The sequence below is a fragment of the Meriones unguiculatus genome, chromosome 4 (assembly GCF_030254825.1).
Source record: "Meriones unguiculatus strain TT.TT164.6M chromosome 4, Bangor_MerUng_6.1, whole genome shotgun sequence".
NCBI classification, from domain to species: domain Eukaryota; kingdom Metazoa; phylum Chordata; class Mammalia; order Rodentia; family Muridae; genus Meriones; species Meriones unguiculatus.
Genome location: NC_083352.1, coordinates 11,262,487 through 11,277,155, shown reverse-complemented (window position 1 = coordinate 11,277,155; position 14,669 = coordinate 11,262,487). Strand labels below are relative to the sequence as shown.

Here is a 14,669-nt window from a genome sequence, read left to right as displayed (position 1 = left end):
CTTCACTGTGGCCAGTCTTTACCATCCCAGGAGGCAGAGTCTGACTGAAGCTGCTCAACTCAAGAAAAGCCTGCTTCTCTGTGGTATCCACAAAGGGAAGGTAGCAGCTGAAGACATCAGAGAATATTTTTGAGGACAGATTATTTTCAGTATGTTTTTCCTTGTTTGGGGAATAGTTAAAAGTCAAGCTCATGAGGTACTTAAAATCTTAAAATATAGACCTTTTTAAGGAAGGAATTGAAATTCCACTGAAGTTTCATTATAATAGTTTCTGCTTTGCATGCATTTACAGACTTGCTGTAGTGTTTTCTTTTTTAGGATGAGACAAGTCACACTGCTCCAAAAGTTCAGTTCAACTCCTGATTCTACATTCTACAGTACAGTCTGAACTTCTGAACTTTATCCCTGCCACACCTTAGTTGAAAAACTGAGGTTTCTATGTGCAAATGTTACCCGCAGGCATAAATATACATACAAATATACAGCATGCAAGTATTTTAACCTAAAGTAATAGGAGAGATTCTTGTATTTTTGTTGAAACATATAAATACATTTTCTCTGCCAATTTTGGGCACTAGTCTAGTTTTTCATTCAATCTACAGTTCATCAAATGACTCCGTACTCGATGCAAGAAACATTCTTAGTAATAGAAAATACACAATTGACTTACTTTGTTTATTCTCAAGCTGCTTGCCATGAGTGTGCATTCACCACAGTGTTCTAAGATATTTCTGTTAAAGGGACAGTGAGATACTCTGATATTTTAATCACCTCCTTACCGTAGCCCTTCATGAACACCTGCTTTAAAATTTGGCTCACATATGCTTATTCTTTTTTGTTTTTTGTTTTTGCTTTTGACAATTCAAACGTGCATTTACATTTAGTGACTTCATAAAGCCACCTTTCTGCAGCTCAGGCATGTTGAGAAAACAGTAAAAGGGAAGCAAGCTGTTCAATATATACATTGAATATATACATATAATTAGGAAGAAACTCATGATATTAACACACAGAACCAAAATACTAAGGACCCCAAGTGAGGTTGTCCCTGAAATGCACCTCTCTTAATGGCTCACCCCATTATTGAATCCCAGATGCCTAAGACATAAAGAGTCATTGTGACTGATGATGTCTCTACTGAGACTCAGAGACATGGAGAACTACTCCTATCTTTGGAAACTTCAGAAAGATTCAAGTATCTTTCTGCCCTTTGTTTCATCATTGGACACTAAGCTGGCCACAAAATTTGGTTCAAATTCTCTTAGAATTAACCTGAAGATTCTTATAGGTAGCAGTACCTACAGGTCTAAAAGCAGATAATGGCTTCCAGACACTCCATCCAGTCTTTACAGCAATCTGCACACAAAGGACAATAAAGCAGAGGAACACAATCATCTAAGACCAGCTGTGTCTTAAACAAGCTGTGGTTTCCTGTCTTGAACCATATAAAATATTAAAGTTAAGCTCTGTCACTTAATTATTGTCCACGCCTTGTTTACCTGATGTTATTAAAAATTTTAAATTGGAGCAAACACATTTATTCAATATATATTTATTTAATGATTATTTTTTTGTTTTTGTCTTGTTTTGTTTTGTTTTTTGTGCTGCTCAATTTTTTAAGCTCTAGAGAAAAAATGATAGTTTTCATTCTCAAAGAAGTTGCATTCTTAGCAAGGGTGGATAGTAAAAGATGCCAAAGAGATGTGAAAGGCTACAGGTACCTGGGGTACAGGAAGTCGCTGTCTGCAGGTCAGACTTCCGATTCACTGATAGCCTATGTTTTCAGGGAAAAAAACACCTTCCTCTGATGCTCTGGGCAAGAACACTGTAAGAAGGGTAGTGCTGGCACCCACACAGCTGTGGAAAGAACCAAACAGTCAAACAAACAACAGGGTTCTTGCTATGGCAAGTGAAGGCTGTGAGTAAACAGGGCTGAAAGAACAGTAGAAAGGGAAACTGGACACATTAATACAGACCCAACCATGAACTTCTAGATTTTTACAGGCTTCTCCAACATCCTCCCATGTGATGTAAGAACAATGCCCAAAAACTTTTAAGTGGATTATGGAGGATCACAGACCTTGTCAGTATTTCCTTGAAAATAACAGGCCAGTTTTGCCCATCATGTATTGTGCTGAAGGACTGAGCCAAGGTATATGTGTGTGGCTTGATGGCAGCATGAAGGCTGAATATTGTGGGTGGTAGAAATATTGTAGAAATTGGGAAATGATTATTTTTTTTCACTAATGATCTAAATTATAAAGCCAAGACCCCCTTCCTCAGAGGTATCAGGAAATTATAGTAGTTGGTATTTCTGCCTCCATGTCTAAGAACAAGGAAAGAGACCAAACTCCTGCACCTCCTTCTTTGGCCCCTAAGTCACCTGTCAAAGTCTCATAGAAGTATTGTGGTAGGCCCCATGTGATAGAAGCTTTGATTTTGGACTAAATTATGGGAAAATGAATTTCCCATGTGTCCATCCTCTTCACATTAACCTATAGTGTTGGTGGGGGTTATCTGTGAAGTTTTGTATTGCTCTAAATTCTGACTGTATTGCTGTTACTAGTGTTCTCAACATGTCCAAGTCTAGAAACATGAAATATATTGTATGTTCACAACATATAGGAAGGCCCCTGTTACTTTCTTATGGAAACAGTTAATTTATTTTTTCTTATAGTACATTATTTCATTCTGTTTTTTGTGTCCATATCCAGCACAAACCACAAAACACTTCAGAGGAGAACGGTTTGATTCTCAAAAGTCTTAATGCTGTGATCCTTAATATAATTCCTTATGTTGTGGTGAGCCCCAACCATAAGATCATTTTGTTGCCAATTCATAACTGGAATTTTGTTACTGTTATGAATCCTAAGGTAAATATTTGATATGTCACACTCCAAAAGGTATGACAACCATTGCCAACCATTGCCATAGACTGTTGACTTCCAAACATTTTTATTACTTTGTTTTCATATGAAATCATATCAAGAAGCTCAAAAATTTAAAAGTAGTCATAACTGTTAAAGCCCAGTGACCATTCCATTTACCTTCAAGAATGGCAAGTCCTGTGACCCTTCTCAAAGTTTGGTAAGATCAGGGTTGCTCTTTGTTAGTACTTTTCTTACTCCCAAACTTGGATACATGAGTGTCCCATCTTTCTTTGTTTGGATGAGAGCCTCTGGACCTCTAGACTGATTACTTTCTTACCCTAATGTTGAAGGAGGTTTTCTTTTTTTTCCCTCATCCCTTACCTCCCAGAGTAATGACTCATGAGACTCATTAAATATATACAAACACCTAGGCCATATAGCTAGGCTCTTCTCTGACTAGCTCACAACTTAAAATAACACATTTATTCTAAATCCGCATTCTACCACATGGCCAGTTACCTGAGCTCAGACACCATGTGTCCATCCTCTTCACCTCTTGCTGCCTGAATCTCACATTCATGGCTCTATCCCAGAATCTCTTCTCACTGTCAGGTATCACACCTATTTCCTATCTCAGCCATAGCCCATAAGTTGTGTTTTTTATTTTTTATTTTTTTTAATTGGCAAATGTTGCATTCATACAATATACAAGAGATTCCTTCTATACTCGAATTGTGGTTTTACAGCTTCCTAGATAGTCAGGAGAGCTGTCAATATTATGCCTTCTCTGCTCTTCCTCCAGCTGTCCCTTCTCTATACATCTTTTGATACACCTTTGCTTGCTTATTGCTACCATGGTTGCTGACATAACACTGACCTGTATGACTCTGCTCTGTAGTACCTGGTACCCAATACTGCCAATGGCAGCTAATTCCTATCTGAGGTAGGAATTCTGTGACTTTTCCAAATCACAGTAGTTAATACGTGTGCATATAAATAACTGTTATTTCCTAATCAGGACATCAAACGTTGAAGAATCCAGTAGGCTTTTAAGACATGTAAACATCAAATTAAAAGATCAGTGAGTTATGTACAAAGGGCAAGAAGTCATGAAGAGATGGTTAAACGGATTCCTGAAGGCATAGAAAGGAGAATTTATATGATAAAATGGCATTGTATATGATTATGAAATTGTCAAAAAATGAATTAAAAATTCAGGAAACATCAAGGAAAGAATTAAAGGTTTAAACATACTTACATGTATATGCACTTACACACAGAAGTCTGCAGACAGATCATGCCAAGCTCAGCAGGCATAAAGGCTCTGGATTTTATTCTGTATTCTGTGGCAATCCAATAAAGAGACTTACATGAATAAGACAAAAGGATAGGAAGAGAAAGGCAGACACACAGAGAGAAAGAGAATAAGAGGAAAGAGAGAGTTATAAAGGCAAAGAAAAGGAAGAATATTTGAGAGGGGCAGGCAAAAGAGCAACTACTAATAGTAACATCTATCAAATGGCAATAATGAATACCTACTAGTAAATATCCATGGGATTTGAAAAATTGAATATCCATTTGGTCAGTTTTCAACTGGTAGGAAAATAAAAGTGAATCATGTACAGATAGAATGATGCTCCTGAGAATAAAATTTCCTAAGATAAGAGAGGAGAAAACATTGTTTTCATTGCCTCTGTCTTTGCTGTCCCAGACTATAGACTTCATAGGCAATGAAAACTGACAAGAGTCTGTGTAAGGGTGAGGGCTAGGCTGGGTATATGCTCTTCACCCTGACTATTCTGTCAAAGGCAGGTCCTTGTGAGTATACATAAAATTTTCTCATAGCCCATGGAAATTTCCAGATGTCCTATAATATCTATTTTGTCAGTCATTTCAAATATTAGTATGTGTTATTTTGGGGGCAAACTGTGTTGTTTGTTGTTGTTGGTGGTGGTGGTGGTATGGTCTTGTTTTATTTTCCTATATTAAAAAGGATCTTTATACAAAGCAGGGAAGGAAGAAGACAAGATATAACCACCCTTTAGTATAGAGAAATTGGAGAGCAAGGGGGTAAGCTTCATAAGGAGTAGAGATGAATGCCATTTAAGACTTAAATTATTCCCTATCTAAAAAACTGGAGGAGTCTCCACAGCCTGAGAGGAAGGTAGAGGTTGCCTTTTTCAGTGGCATTCTCTCGACTCGAGTGTTCAGAATCAGGAAAAGGAAGCCACTTCATTTTTCATTCTGGGTCATTTTCTTCCTTGTGGAGGTAAGAGTGCTGTAGATCTCAGAAGGCAGCTATTTGCTTATGTGGGTTAAAAGGCAGTATTTCCAGCAGCTTCAGACTCCTCCATCTCAGGGACTACTGACCACACTGACTGAGGTCCTCTCTGTGGGCAGAGATACATTCTGAGGTCACTTATCTTGGGAGACAATCCAGTGAGGTCAAAGATTTTACCCATCTGGTCAGCTTCAGAGTTTCCAGAGAAGGGATGTTTTCAGTGAAACCAATGCAAAGATACAAACAACAGTCCGCATGTCCACAGGTATGGCGTATGTAGACTGCAAAAGAACTTCAGGAACATAGTAACAGAGTATAACAGCACAGGTGTAGGGGCCATCTGGTAGCTGTGGAATCTGGCTAGGCCAAAGTCAGACAGCTTGACTTTTCCCTTGTCACCAGAATGGTCTCTAGTTTCAGGTCTTGGTGAACAATGCAATTTTGTATGAAGAAACCTAGGCTGCTTAGAAACTGATGTATTAGATCCTTGATGGTCACAACTGGCAAGCCTGAGGTGCCTTGACCAGATACATCGTTAGGTCCTTGTCCATATTCTTGAACACTAGTATTACTGTAACTTCTCAGTCAGTTCAGCAAGTAGTACAGGCATCCATTAGCTGGACAACACTAGGAAGATCAAAGCCTCCAGCCCCCTCAGTAAGATTAACTTATGAACTGTTTATGAGAGGGTCCCTTCCAGCATCTCTTCCATTAGGAACTCTCACACTCCTGAGAGCTACACAGTGGCCATTGTAGGAACCTCAGGCCTTACAAGCCATTCCATAAGTACTGACACCAAATTAGCCACTGTTTGAGAGGCAGTCATTTTCAGAGCAGAGGATCTCCTTAAGCTTTTCATCAGGTTCCGGTAGCATTGAGGATAGGTCCCAGGCAGCTAACTGCTATGGGCCAGCCCATAGACAAACTATGTTGTTTTTAAATGTCTCTGTGTCTACGGCACTTGAATCTTGTTTCTTCAGTTCAGCACTGGGTCTCAAGGAGACATCTCCTCAGGTAGCCTGCGTGTCATTCAGGGACCTACGTTGTCATTCTAGAGCAGGGTGCGTGCCACTACAACTTTCTTCCATCTTCCAGTGGCTTAATAGAGCTCTAGCTTGGGGCCCAGGAGAGAGATGAAGGATGCATGTAATCTTCCTTTCTGCTCCTGCAGGAAAGTCCCATCCATCCTTGAAAAGGCTTTATATGAGGGTTAAATAAATTCTCCCCCTGCCAATCTCTGGAATAGTTGAGTGATATTTTCTCTGGCCATAGACTATAAAGCTGAAGTGATCACATCGTTTCTTCAGTGTCTATATTTCCAGTTGTGTGTTGAATACCAAGCCAGCCTGATGCCAAGGACAGAGAGACCTCTAAAGTAACCAAGGACACATGCAATTTATAGTCTCTCTTGAAATGTTCTCTCCTAAATGTTCCTGCCTGCCTTGATGTTCAGGCCGGGTACTGACTCCTGAAGGGACCCTAGCTACTCCAATCGGGTTGCTTAAAATACTCAATATTTAAACTTCATCAGATTTTTAAAATAGTTTATGACAGTTTAAAACACAGTTTTTTTTAACCAATTTTTTTTTCCTCTTGGAAATATACTGGATTTGGTCTAGAAAATAATTTTTAATATAATCGAATTAGAGTTGCTGAAGGGACTTATTTTGCACATAGCAAATACTCATAGTGATATCATTTACTGCACATGAACCACCTAGGCATTGTCTCAGTGGTTCAGCTTCCATCTCAGTTCTTCTCTGGATCATTCCATTCTGTTCTCTCTCTACTGGGCTAGAAATGTCTAGCATGAAGTCGTCAGTATATACGGTGGTGGTCTGTGCTTAGGTTTCCCTAAAATCCTGTAACCTGACAGAAAGATATTAAGTTGGCTCAGAGAAACTTTGTCTCTTGAGGAAATATCTAGGTTTTCAGATACTCAGGGTTCTATCAGGGTCAAAGGTGGCTTATGGTCAGGATGAGAAAATGAACCCCACATCACATTGGCAAAGGGCCCTTATTGTAGACTTCAGTGGACTGTGCAGTTCCGTGCTGTACAGTGAGAGCAGGGAATATAACGGGTGAGTGGACAGGGTGTCTTAAGGCAGGCTTGAAAGGTAAATCAGGAGGGCAAAGAAAACCTGTAATAATCCAGGCAATCAATGGTGTTGAGGACAGAAGCTTCAAATGTTTCAAATACAGAGAGAAAAACATGTAAAATTAAAGGCAGTTTATCATAGTAAAATTAAAGGAAAGATACCTTGAAAATCACAAAGAAAAAAAAAACAACTCTGAGAGAAATGTAGAAGACACTGTGCAGGCTTCAGAGACTTCCTAACCCAAGTGGAGCCCACATTGACAACAGGGAAATCACCGCCTCATCTAGGAGCAGGAGAGGATCATTGTTGAACGCAAGTTCAACAGCTGAAAGAATGGACTCTACCAGGAGCCAGAACATGCAGCCCAGTCAGCTAAGGGGAGAGAGAGCCCTGCCAAGCAATACTTCCCCAAGAACCCTGGAATCATTCCAGGTCCAGGTGTACCCAAGCCGTTCTTGGGCTTGACAGTTTATTAATGAGACTCTCAGAGCCAAAGATTTCTCTAAAAGTTGTATAGTAAATGTGGCCTCTAAATCTGCCTGGGAGACACCCACAGAGAGCTTCCTAGGGGAGCAAGGAGAAGCTTCCCCTGTGACATCACAGTGAGGACACATGGAAACCCACTCCAGTTATTGCCAGTTTAGAAAGCTCCCGACGGCTCCTTGGCATCCAGAATAGGTCTTGGGTATCCCTACGTGTACCACTGATAGACTGTACTTCGGGTCAGTATCAATGCCCACCCTGGCCACAGTGACGCAGCACCTGAGATGTGTAGGGGAAAGTGTTACCAGAGGGGACAGCAGTCTGTAGACATGTACAGCCACTCACGGATAGGCATGCACACGGGTATGAGGGTAGCGGCACACTGGACACATGCAGAGCAGTCCAAAACAGAAATGTCTGGTTTCCCTTGTACTTGTAGTTCTGTGACTTGACGGCTTGGTATTGGGGTTTTGGGTTTTGTTGTTTTGTTGTTGTTGTTTTGTTTTGTTTTGTCTACAATGGTACAGTGGCAGCCTGACACACGGCAGAAACTACATTTTAAGTGTTGACCTTTTTTTTTCTCTCCGACATACCTATGATCCTAACTGGAATGCTATGCAGGGACTATGAGCAACAATGTCTGGCTGCAATAGCCACAGCAGAGACAACGTGAGACACCACTGTGCCGCTATATTGTGATGTTCAAGGCCAGGTGGCCTGAGGACATTTCAACTTAGATATCTTAAATTTATAATGAAAATTTCAGGCTCTATGTGTTCTCAATATAGTCCATGAATCATTTGAAACACAGAGGAAATCAAAGAATACTGCTTTAAAGGGCCCTCTTGGGCTACATAGAGACTGCACACATATCTAGGTGGAGCAATGCAAGGAAAGCTGCCCCACAGGGTCTGTTTTCTTGAAAATTGTCCCCCACAGCCACCATTATCCCACAATGCCACCATCTTATTTTTGAGAAGCTGCCACTCAGCTTATCAGATTGGTGAAAACTGAAGAAATCACCACAAGGAAGGTATATGAGAAGCCCATTACTGAAGCCATTCTGAATGTGAATGACAGGTTTTACTATAACAGAAAAAAATAGTATGAATAATCAGTAAAGAGTAGTATTTTTAATATAGAGCATGGCATAAAGAATTTACATATCATCAGAGAATTCTACACACAGAAATCAGAAATCCAAAACAAGGGAAATAAATAGAAACAGACTATAATGATAAATGAAGCTGTTATCAACAGGTATGACAAGGTTTGAATTCCAGAATGGACAAAGCATCCTTGATTGAAAATTCTGATAAATTATAGCCATTTCCCTAAAACGTTAAGGCAGAAAAGAAAAAAGAAAATGACCATTTGATAACCCTCCCCTCCTCCAGTGGGAAGGTGTTCTAAAATTATAAGAAAGTTTACATAACTACTTACCAAATTCCAAATGCTTTCATTTGTGGATTGATTCAATTAATGGACCTTTAAACATAAAACATTGCATAATCTCCCCAGTCATCCAGAAGAACTTTTTAACATGATAAATTGATTTATGTAGGAAAAACAATGAAGTGCTATTCATATACTTTAGATGGAATGAGTGCCTTTTAATTTCTCCACATGCATCCTTCTCTTTTTGTCTGCTAGGTCCATATCAGGCTCTGTTACCTTTAATGGAAGGGTGTGCTTTCTAACATGGATCAGATGGGAAATTAGAAGCAGAATCCATTCCAGAAGGCAGGCACTGTCAATGCCTAAGTGCTATTTCTGTTTCCTCTTGAAACATAGCCATCAATCTGTAGTGTTCAAGGTCCTTGAATCTCCATTTCCTTGAAGCACTTGAAATCTCAGACCCTTGAAAACATTCATACTGTTCCTAGCTTGCTCTTAAAAAAAAAGTTTCTTATCTTAGAAGAATTTTGCTTCAAAAATAAACAAAGAATAAAAGGTAAAGAAAATAAATAAGTGCAAGAGAAAAATGTGGGTCTGTATTTGGAATGATAAACAAAACCTTATCGTTTACAAATGTGGCATGATTAAGTACTTCAAAGAAGTACTTTAAAATGGTTGCATTTGTAAAGTCTAGATGGAGGAGACCATATCATTTTTAAGCAAGGAGTTTTGTAATAGCCAAGGAACAGTATTGTGATTTAAAATTAAAGTTAAACTGTGGCTGGAGAGGTGGCTCAATGGTTTTGAGCATGTTCTGGAGGACTGAATTTCAGTCCTGAGCACCCATGTCACAGACACACAACCACCTGTAACTCTAGTTCCAGTGGCTTCACTACCCTCTTCTGGCTTTTGCAGGCACCTGCATGTAGGGGCACATAACCACAAAGAAACTCACATACATACACATAGTTAAAAATATGAAAATGAATCATCAAAATGAAGAGCTCAGAAAAACGACCAGTCTGGTTGAGAATACTGAGTTGGCTGGGGCAGGAGAGGCCCTTACCTGGCTCTCTGGGGATCACAGCAGTACCACTGTGAAAGTATGCATGGCTTTGTTTGCATTTGGCTAACCTTTAGACATGCCAGCATAAGAAGAAGGACATAGGGGCACTGCCCTCCTGCACATGGCACCGTGCGCATCACTCATGAGCTCTCTACTCAGGCTGTAGTTAACAGCATTACCGAGATAACGTGATGGAGGAAGCACTCAGTCATTGTGGAAGACAGCAAGGTGAAGCTGAGACACTTAATGAATTTTGCAAACTTCTCCCCATTGAAGGCTGAGCAACATTTTTAATGTTTTGATATTTCCTGAATATTGGTGGTAGGAGTTCAACTACAGAGAGACTGCCCTCTTTAAAGGAAGATAGCAGTGGCTTTTCTTGACACATAGCAGGTGTGTGTCACCTCCTCCCTAGAGATGATACAGATCTCAATGTGTGTGTGTATGTGTGCACTTCAGATCTGAGAACTACGTTCTGAACACTACTTTTTTCTTTCTCTTTCTTCTTCTTCTTTTTTTTTTAACTTTCAGCAGCAGATGCATTTCTATTCTATGCATATCCTTTGCTAGCAGAGATTTTAATTTTTCATGGGCTCATTTTGAAAAAAAATAAGCAGAAAAAGACAGAGTAAAATTGGACCCTGAGTGCTGCATTCTCTAGTCTGCAGAGTGGAGACTAAAATAAATCTCAGCCCTCCACACTGCAAGCCTTTATACGTTAATAGCCGGTCTTAGATGATTTTCAGACTTTTCCTCATAGAATCTGAATTCAGCTCAGGCCACTGTCATGGCGGTTCCACAACTCTTGTGTGGGTCACACAAGCCAGCATTCATGGTGTTGATAAGCCCAAAAGGAGGTAAATGGGGGAACCTGAATGACACAACCAAGCACTTCCAGGTCAGTCCTGGAGGAGCAAAAGCTAAGAGCAGTATCTTTCCCAGCTTTGTATTTTCAACTTTAAGTTGTCACAAGCTTTTGTGGATATAAAAATAATAAAAAAAATGTGCATCAGTGTGCAGTCTCCATAAATGACCTTCCTCCAAAGGTGAGACCCCTCCCTAATGCCAGAAGCTACTGGTCATGATAATTCGCTCAGGAGCTGGGAATTTTCAGTGCATCGAACAGTTAGGTCCCGACACACACCAAGGCTCCCTTCAGAGGCCGCAGGAAGAAGTGCTTTCAGATGGTAGTACTGTCCAGAGCTGAGTGTCTTGATACAGACTACCTCTGAGAAAGAATTCAGAGTACAAAGAATTTTCGGGATGGAGAGAGAGGAACTTGGTTTCCTTAACAAAGTGAACCTCCCCACAATGGAAACAATCTGGAAATTTCTATTAGGCATGCATGAAAGGAATGCTTAATAGCTCCTAGTTATTTTACCTCAATTAGCATTTTTACTGGTGTGCATGTCTATTCATTGTGAGACTATGTGCTTTAAAATAATTATTATATATGAACAAACACAAAATAGAATCGGGAGAACTTTTCAGACTCATCTTAATGTGACTAGAATACAAATTTGTAGGCATTGAATTTTGGCTGCAAAAGGAAATTAAGCAGCTATTTTCTGTCGTGTATTTTTGAAAACTCCTGATCTTCAAGAAAAACTTACTGGGAACCTTCAACTGGCCAGGCACTCTTTGAAGCCCTAATGATGTAATCCTTTTCATAATAGCCAGATACTGGCTTGTACCCACCTCAGAGCTTAGAGAAAGAAGCTCCAGGTTTAAAGCAGTCAGAGGAGTCAATGTATTATTAGAAACCAGGCATCCTGCAGCTGGTAGAAGCCAGGTAACCTCTCATTAGGGAGGCAGCAAAGCCTGGGTGGAAACATGAAGGCTTGGTGGTTAGTCAGGAGCCAAGCAGAGCTAGAAGCCTCATTCTCCACAGAGGTGGGCTCTCAACAGTGACATCGTGTTCCTCTCGGTTTTGTTGATTTCTCATAATTTTTAACTCTGCTTTATTACTAGATTTTATGGAAAGGATATTGTAAAATATCTGGAGTCTAAAGAAATAGTAGAAGTGACTCTATTTTAAAATAGAGGGAATAAACAGAAAAGTGAAATGTTTCGTCAAATGTCACCATGAACAGTCATTAGGAGAGAGAATTCAAGTCAAACCACATGAATACAAACAAACTCCATGAGCTAAATTACATTGTTTTATATACATATATAAAGTTATATACATATATATATGTATATAACTATATATATTACTTTTTTTGAGTCAGGGTTTCTCTGTATAGCCTTGGCTGTCCTGGAATTCACTCTGTAGTCCAGGCTAGCCTCAAACTCACAGAGATCTGCCTGCCTCTGCCTTCCGAGTGCTGGGATTAGAGGCATGCACCACTCTTTCTATATTTTTAAGGAGCAAAACCTTAGAGTTGTTAATAGGTCAATAAAGGTAAATGTTCACATGTCCATACATTCTATATTCATGATTTTCGTATACAATTTACATCTTTAAAAATCTGTTTCTGGAAAAATTCAGTCCACAGTCTTGAGATGCGGACAGACGTATTATGAGAAGTGTATCGTTAGGTAATGTCATTATGCAAATACCATAGGGTGTCATTACACCGATGAAGAGACCTCTGATGTCCCAGACAAATTCAATGTCCTGAGGTTTCTGTAATTGATATGGCTAGACACTGACTATAATGGAAACATGCTGCTGTAGCTACATGCTAATGGTTCTGAAGATTTGCTACAGAAACAAATAAGTCATTGTTCAAACCTATCAGGTGCTAGAACATTTAGTTCATACAATCTTTATGTGCATTTTGTATTTTACTCAGCTTTTATTATGACTGCCATTATTCTAAGTGGGTGTGAGTGCAGCAGAAAATGGAATACAGTCCCCTATGCTCAATACACTGCTGTATTCATGTCAGCTGGGATGTCAGATTCTCATACTAGGGACCACATGATAATGACAAGGGCTCTAGGAGATCCTGAAGTCCTAGACGATGTGATTTGACCAAGGTGGTATCATGATGGGAAGGTAGAGGACCATGATGAGATGAGTAATGCAGGGTAGTCCAGAGACAAAAGAAATCTTGCAGGGATATGGCGATGCTATGGAAGAAAGTGGCATCATTTTGCTGAGGCTCAGTGAGCTCATTCTGTCAACCATGGAAGAAGGGTTTATAGGAGGCAAAAGGAAAGTAGGGAGACCAGTAAGTACTTGTTTCATGGAGGCCCATAGGGAAGAGAAGAGGGTCTGGACCAAGGAAATATTAGACATAAAGTAGACAACGTTTGGCAAAGAAAAGATGTTGGGGATAAAGTTTGTATAGAAGACAGAGACTGAGGTGGGGGAAAAAATCTGTCAGAGAAAGTAGTGTTTGAAGGTGGGTGCTTTGTGGAAAGAGTCAATTAGCAAGGTGTGGACCACAGGAGCGAGATGCAGAGAGGAGCCAAGGATGCTGGTGTTTTATAAAAAAACTGAAAAAGTTCTGTTCTATGTTCACAGAAGTTTCAATTCCTAGACTGTTGGAATGTGGCAATATGTTAATGCAATTTTCTCAAAACTAAGTATTCCATGGGAATCCTAGCAGATTCTTAATTATAGATTTGTTATAATTAAATGAAATCTGAGACAGGTGTTCAAAGCTGAAAATAAGCAAGTGAGAGTCATCAGAGTGTAGGTAGCATTGTAATTTACTTTTCGTGAAAGTGAGTGTATCCCTCCTAGCCAGGAATGTCAGAGAGTACCCGTTGGTCTCAAATTGTCTTAGTAAATGTTAAGTGACTTTCAATTAGGGTGTTCCCAGGCATTGCCATATGGGCTATTAGCATGCTATATAGGATGTAATTAAGCTCTTGGTAGCGTCAGTTTTGCTCAGTGAAGCAGAGTGTGTCATGCACAGATTCCTACAGCGGTAAAGCCTTGCCAGGCGTGAGGCCGTTCCTTTGCATGAACATCCTTGTTTGGATAGCAATGTCAATGTAGAGACTTATTTTCTGTTTATAAGTGATGCTTACTGTATTGTTTACTTTGAGTGAGGCCATGGAGACAGGGCTTCATCTGAACCACTGTTGTGTGGTGTGGATCGCAGGTAATTAGTGGACAGGCATTTACAGCCGCATCATTGTGGGACTGCAATTTATTAAGCAGACTTTCCCCACTCAGTTATTCATTATTGTATATGAAAGAAGTACAGGGACGCCATTAGCATAAATCCTGACAAAATTCATAACCAAGTCAATAAATTGGGTTTATCTGCCTTTCAAAACTGATGTTTTATTTGAAGAGATTTTTATAAGAAGATTAGTTCCATATGAATAGTTCATTTCATTAATGTAATTGAAATTTCATCTTGGGCTTTGATCCAGTGGAAAACATCTCAGGAAGATGACAGTGCCCTGGGGAAATCTAGGTGACATGGAGGAATTACAAGTTAAAAATCACACTGGCAGATAAGGCATGTATTGCATTACCAAAATAATAGCATAATAAAATGCAC

The 14,669-nt window shown here is 39.7% G+C and overlaps 1 protein-coding gene and 1 pseudogene across 2 annotated transcripts in view; one reads left to right on the top strand and one right to left on the bottom strand.

Moving 5' to 3' along the window:
• The window catches only part of Csmd1 (CUB and Sushi multiple domains 1), a 1,585,983-nt gene that overhangs the window by 909,860 nt on the left and 661,454 nt on the right, over nucleotides 1–14,669 (top strand). The window lies entirely within an intron of this gene.
• LOC110558883 (cyclin-dependent kinase 4-like) lies at nucleotides 5,110–5,786 on the bottom strand (annotated as a pseudogene).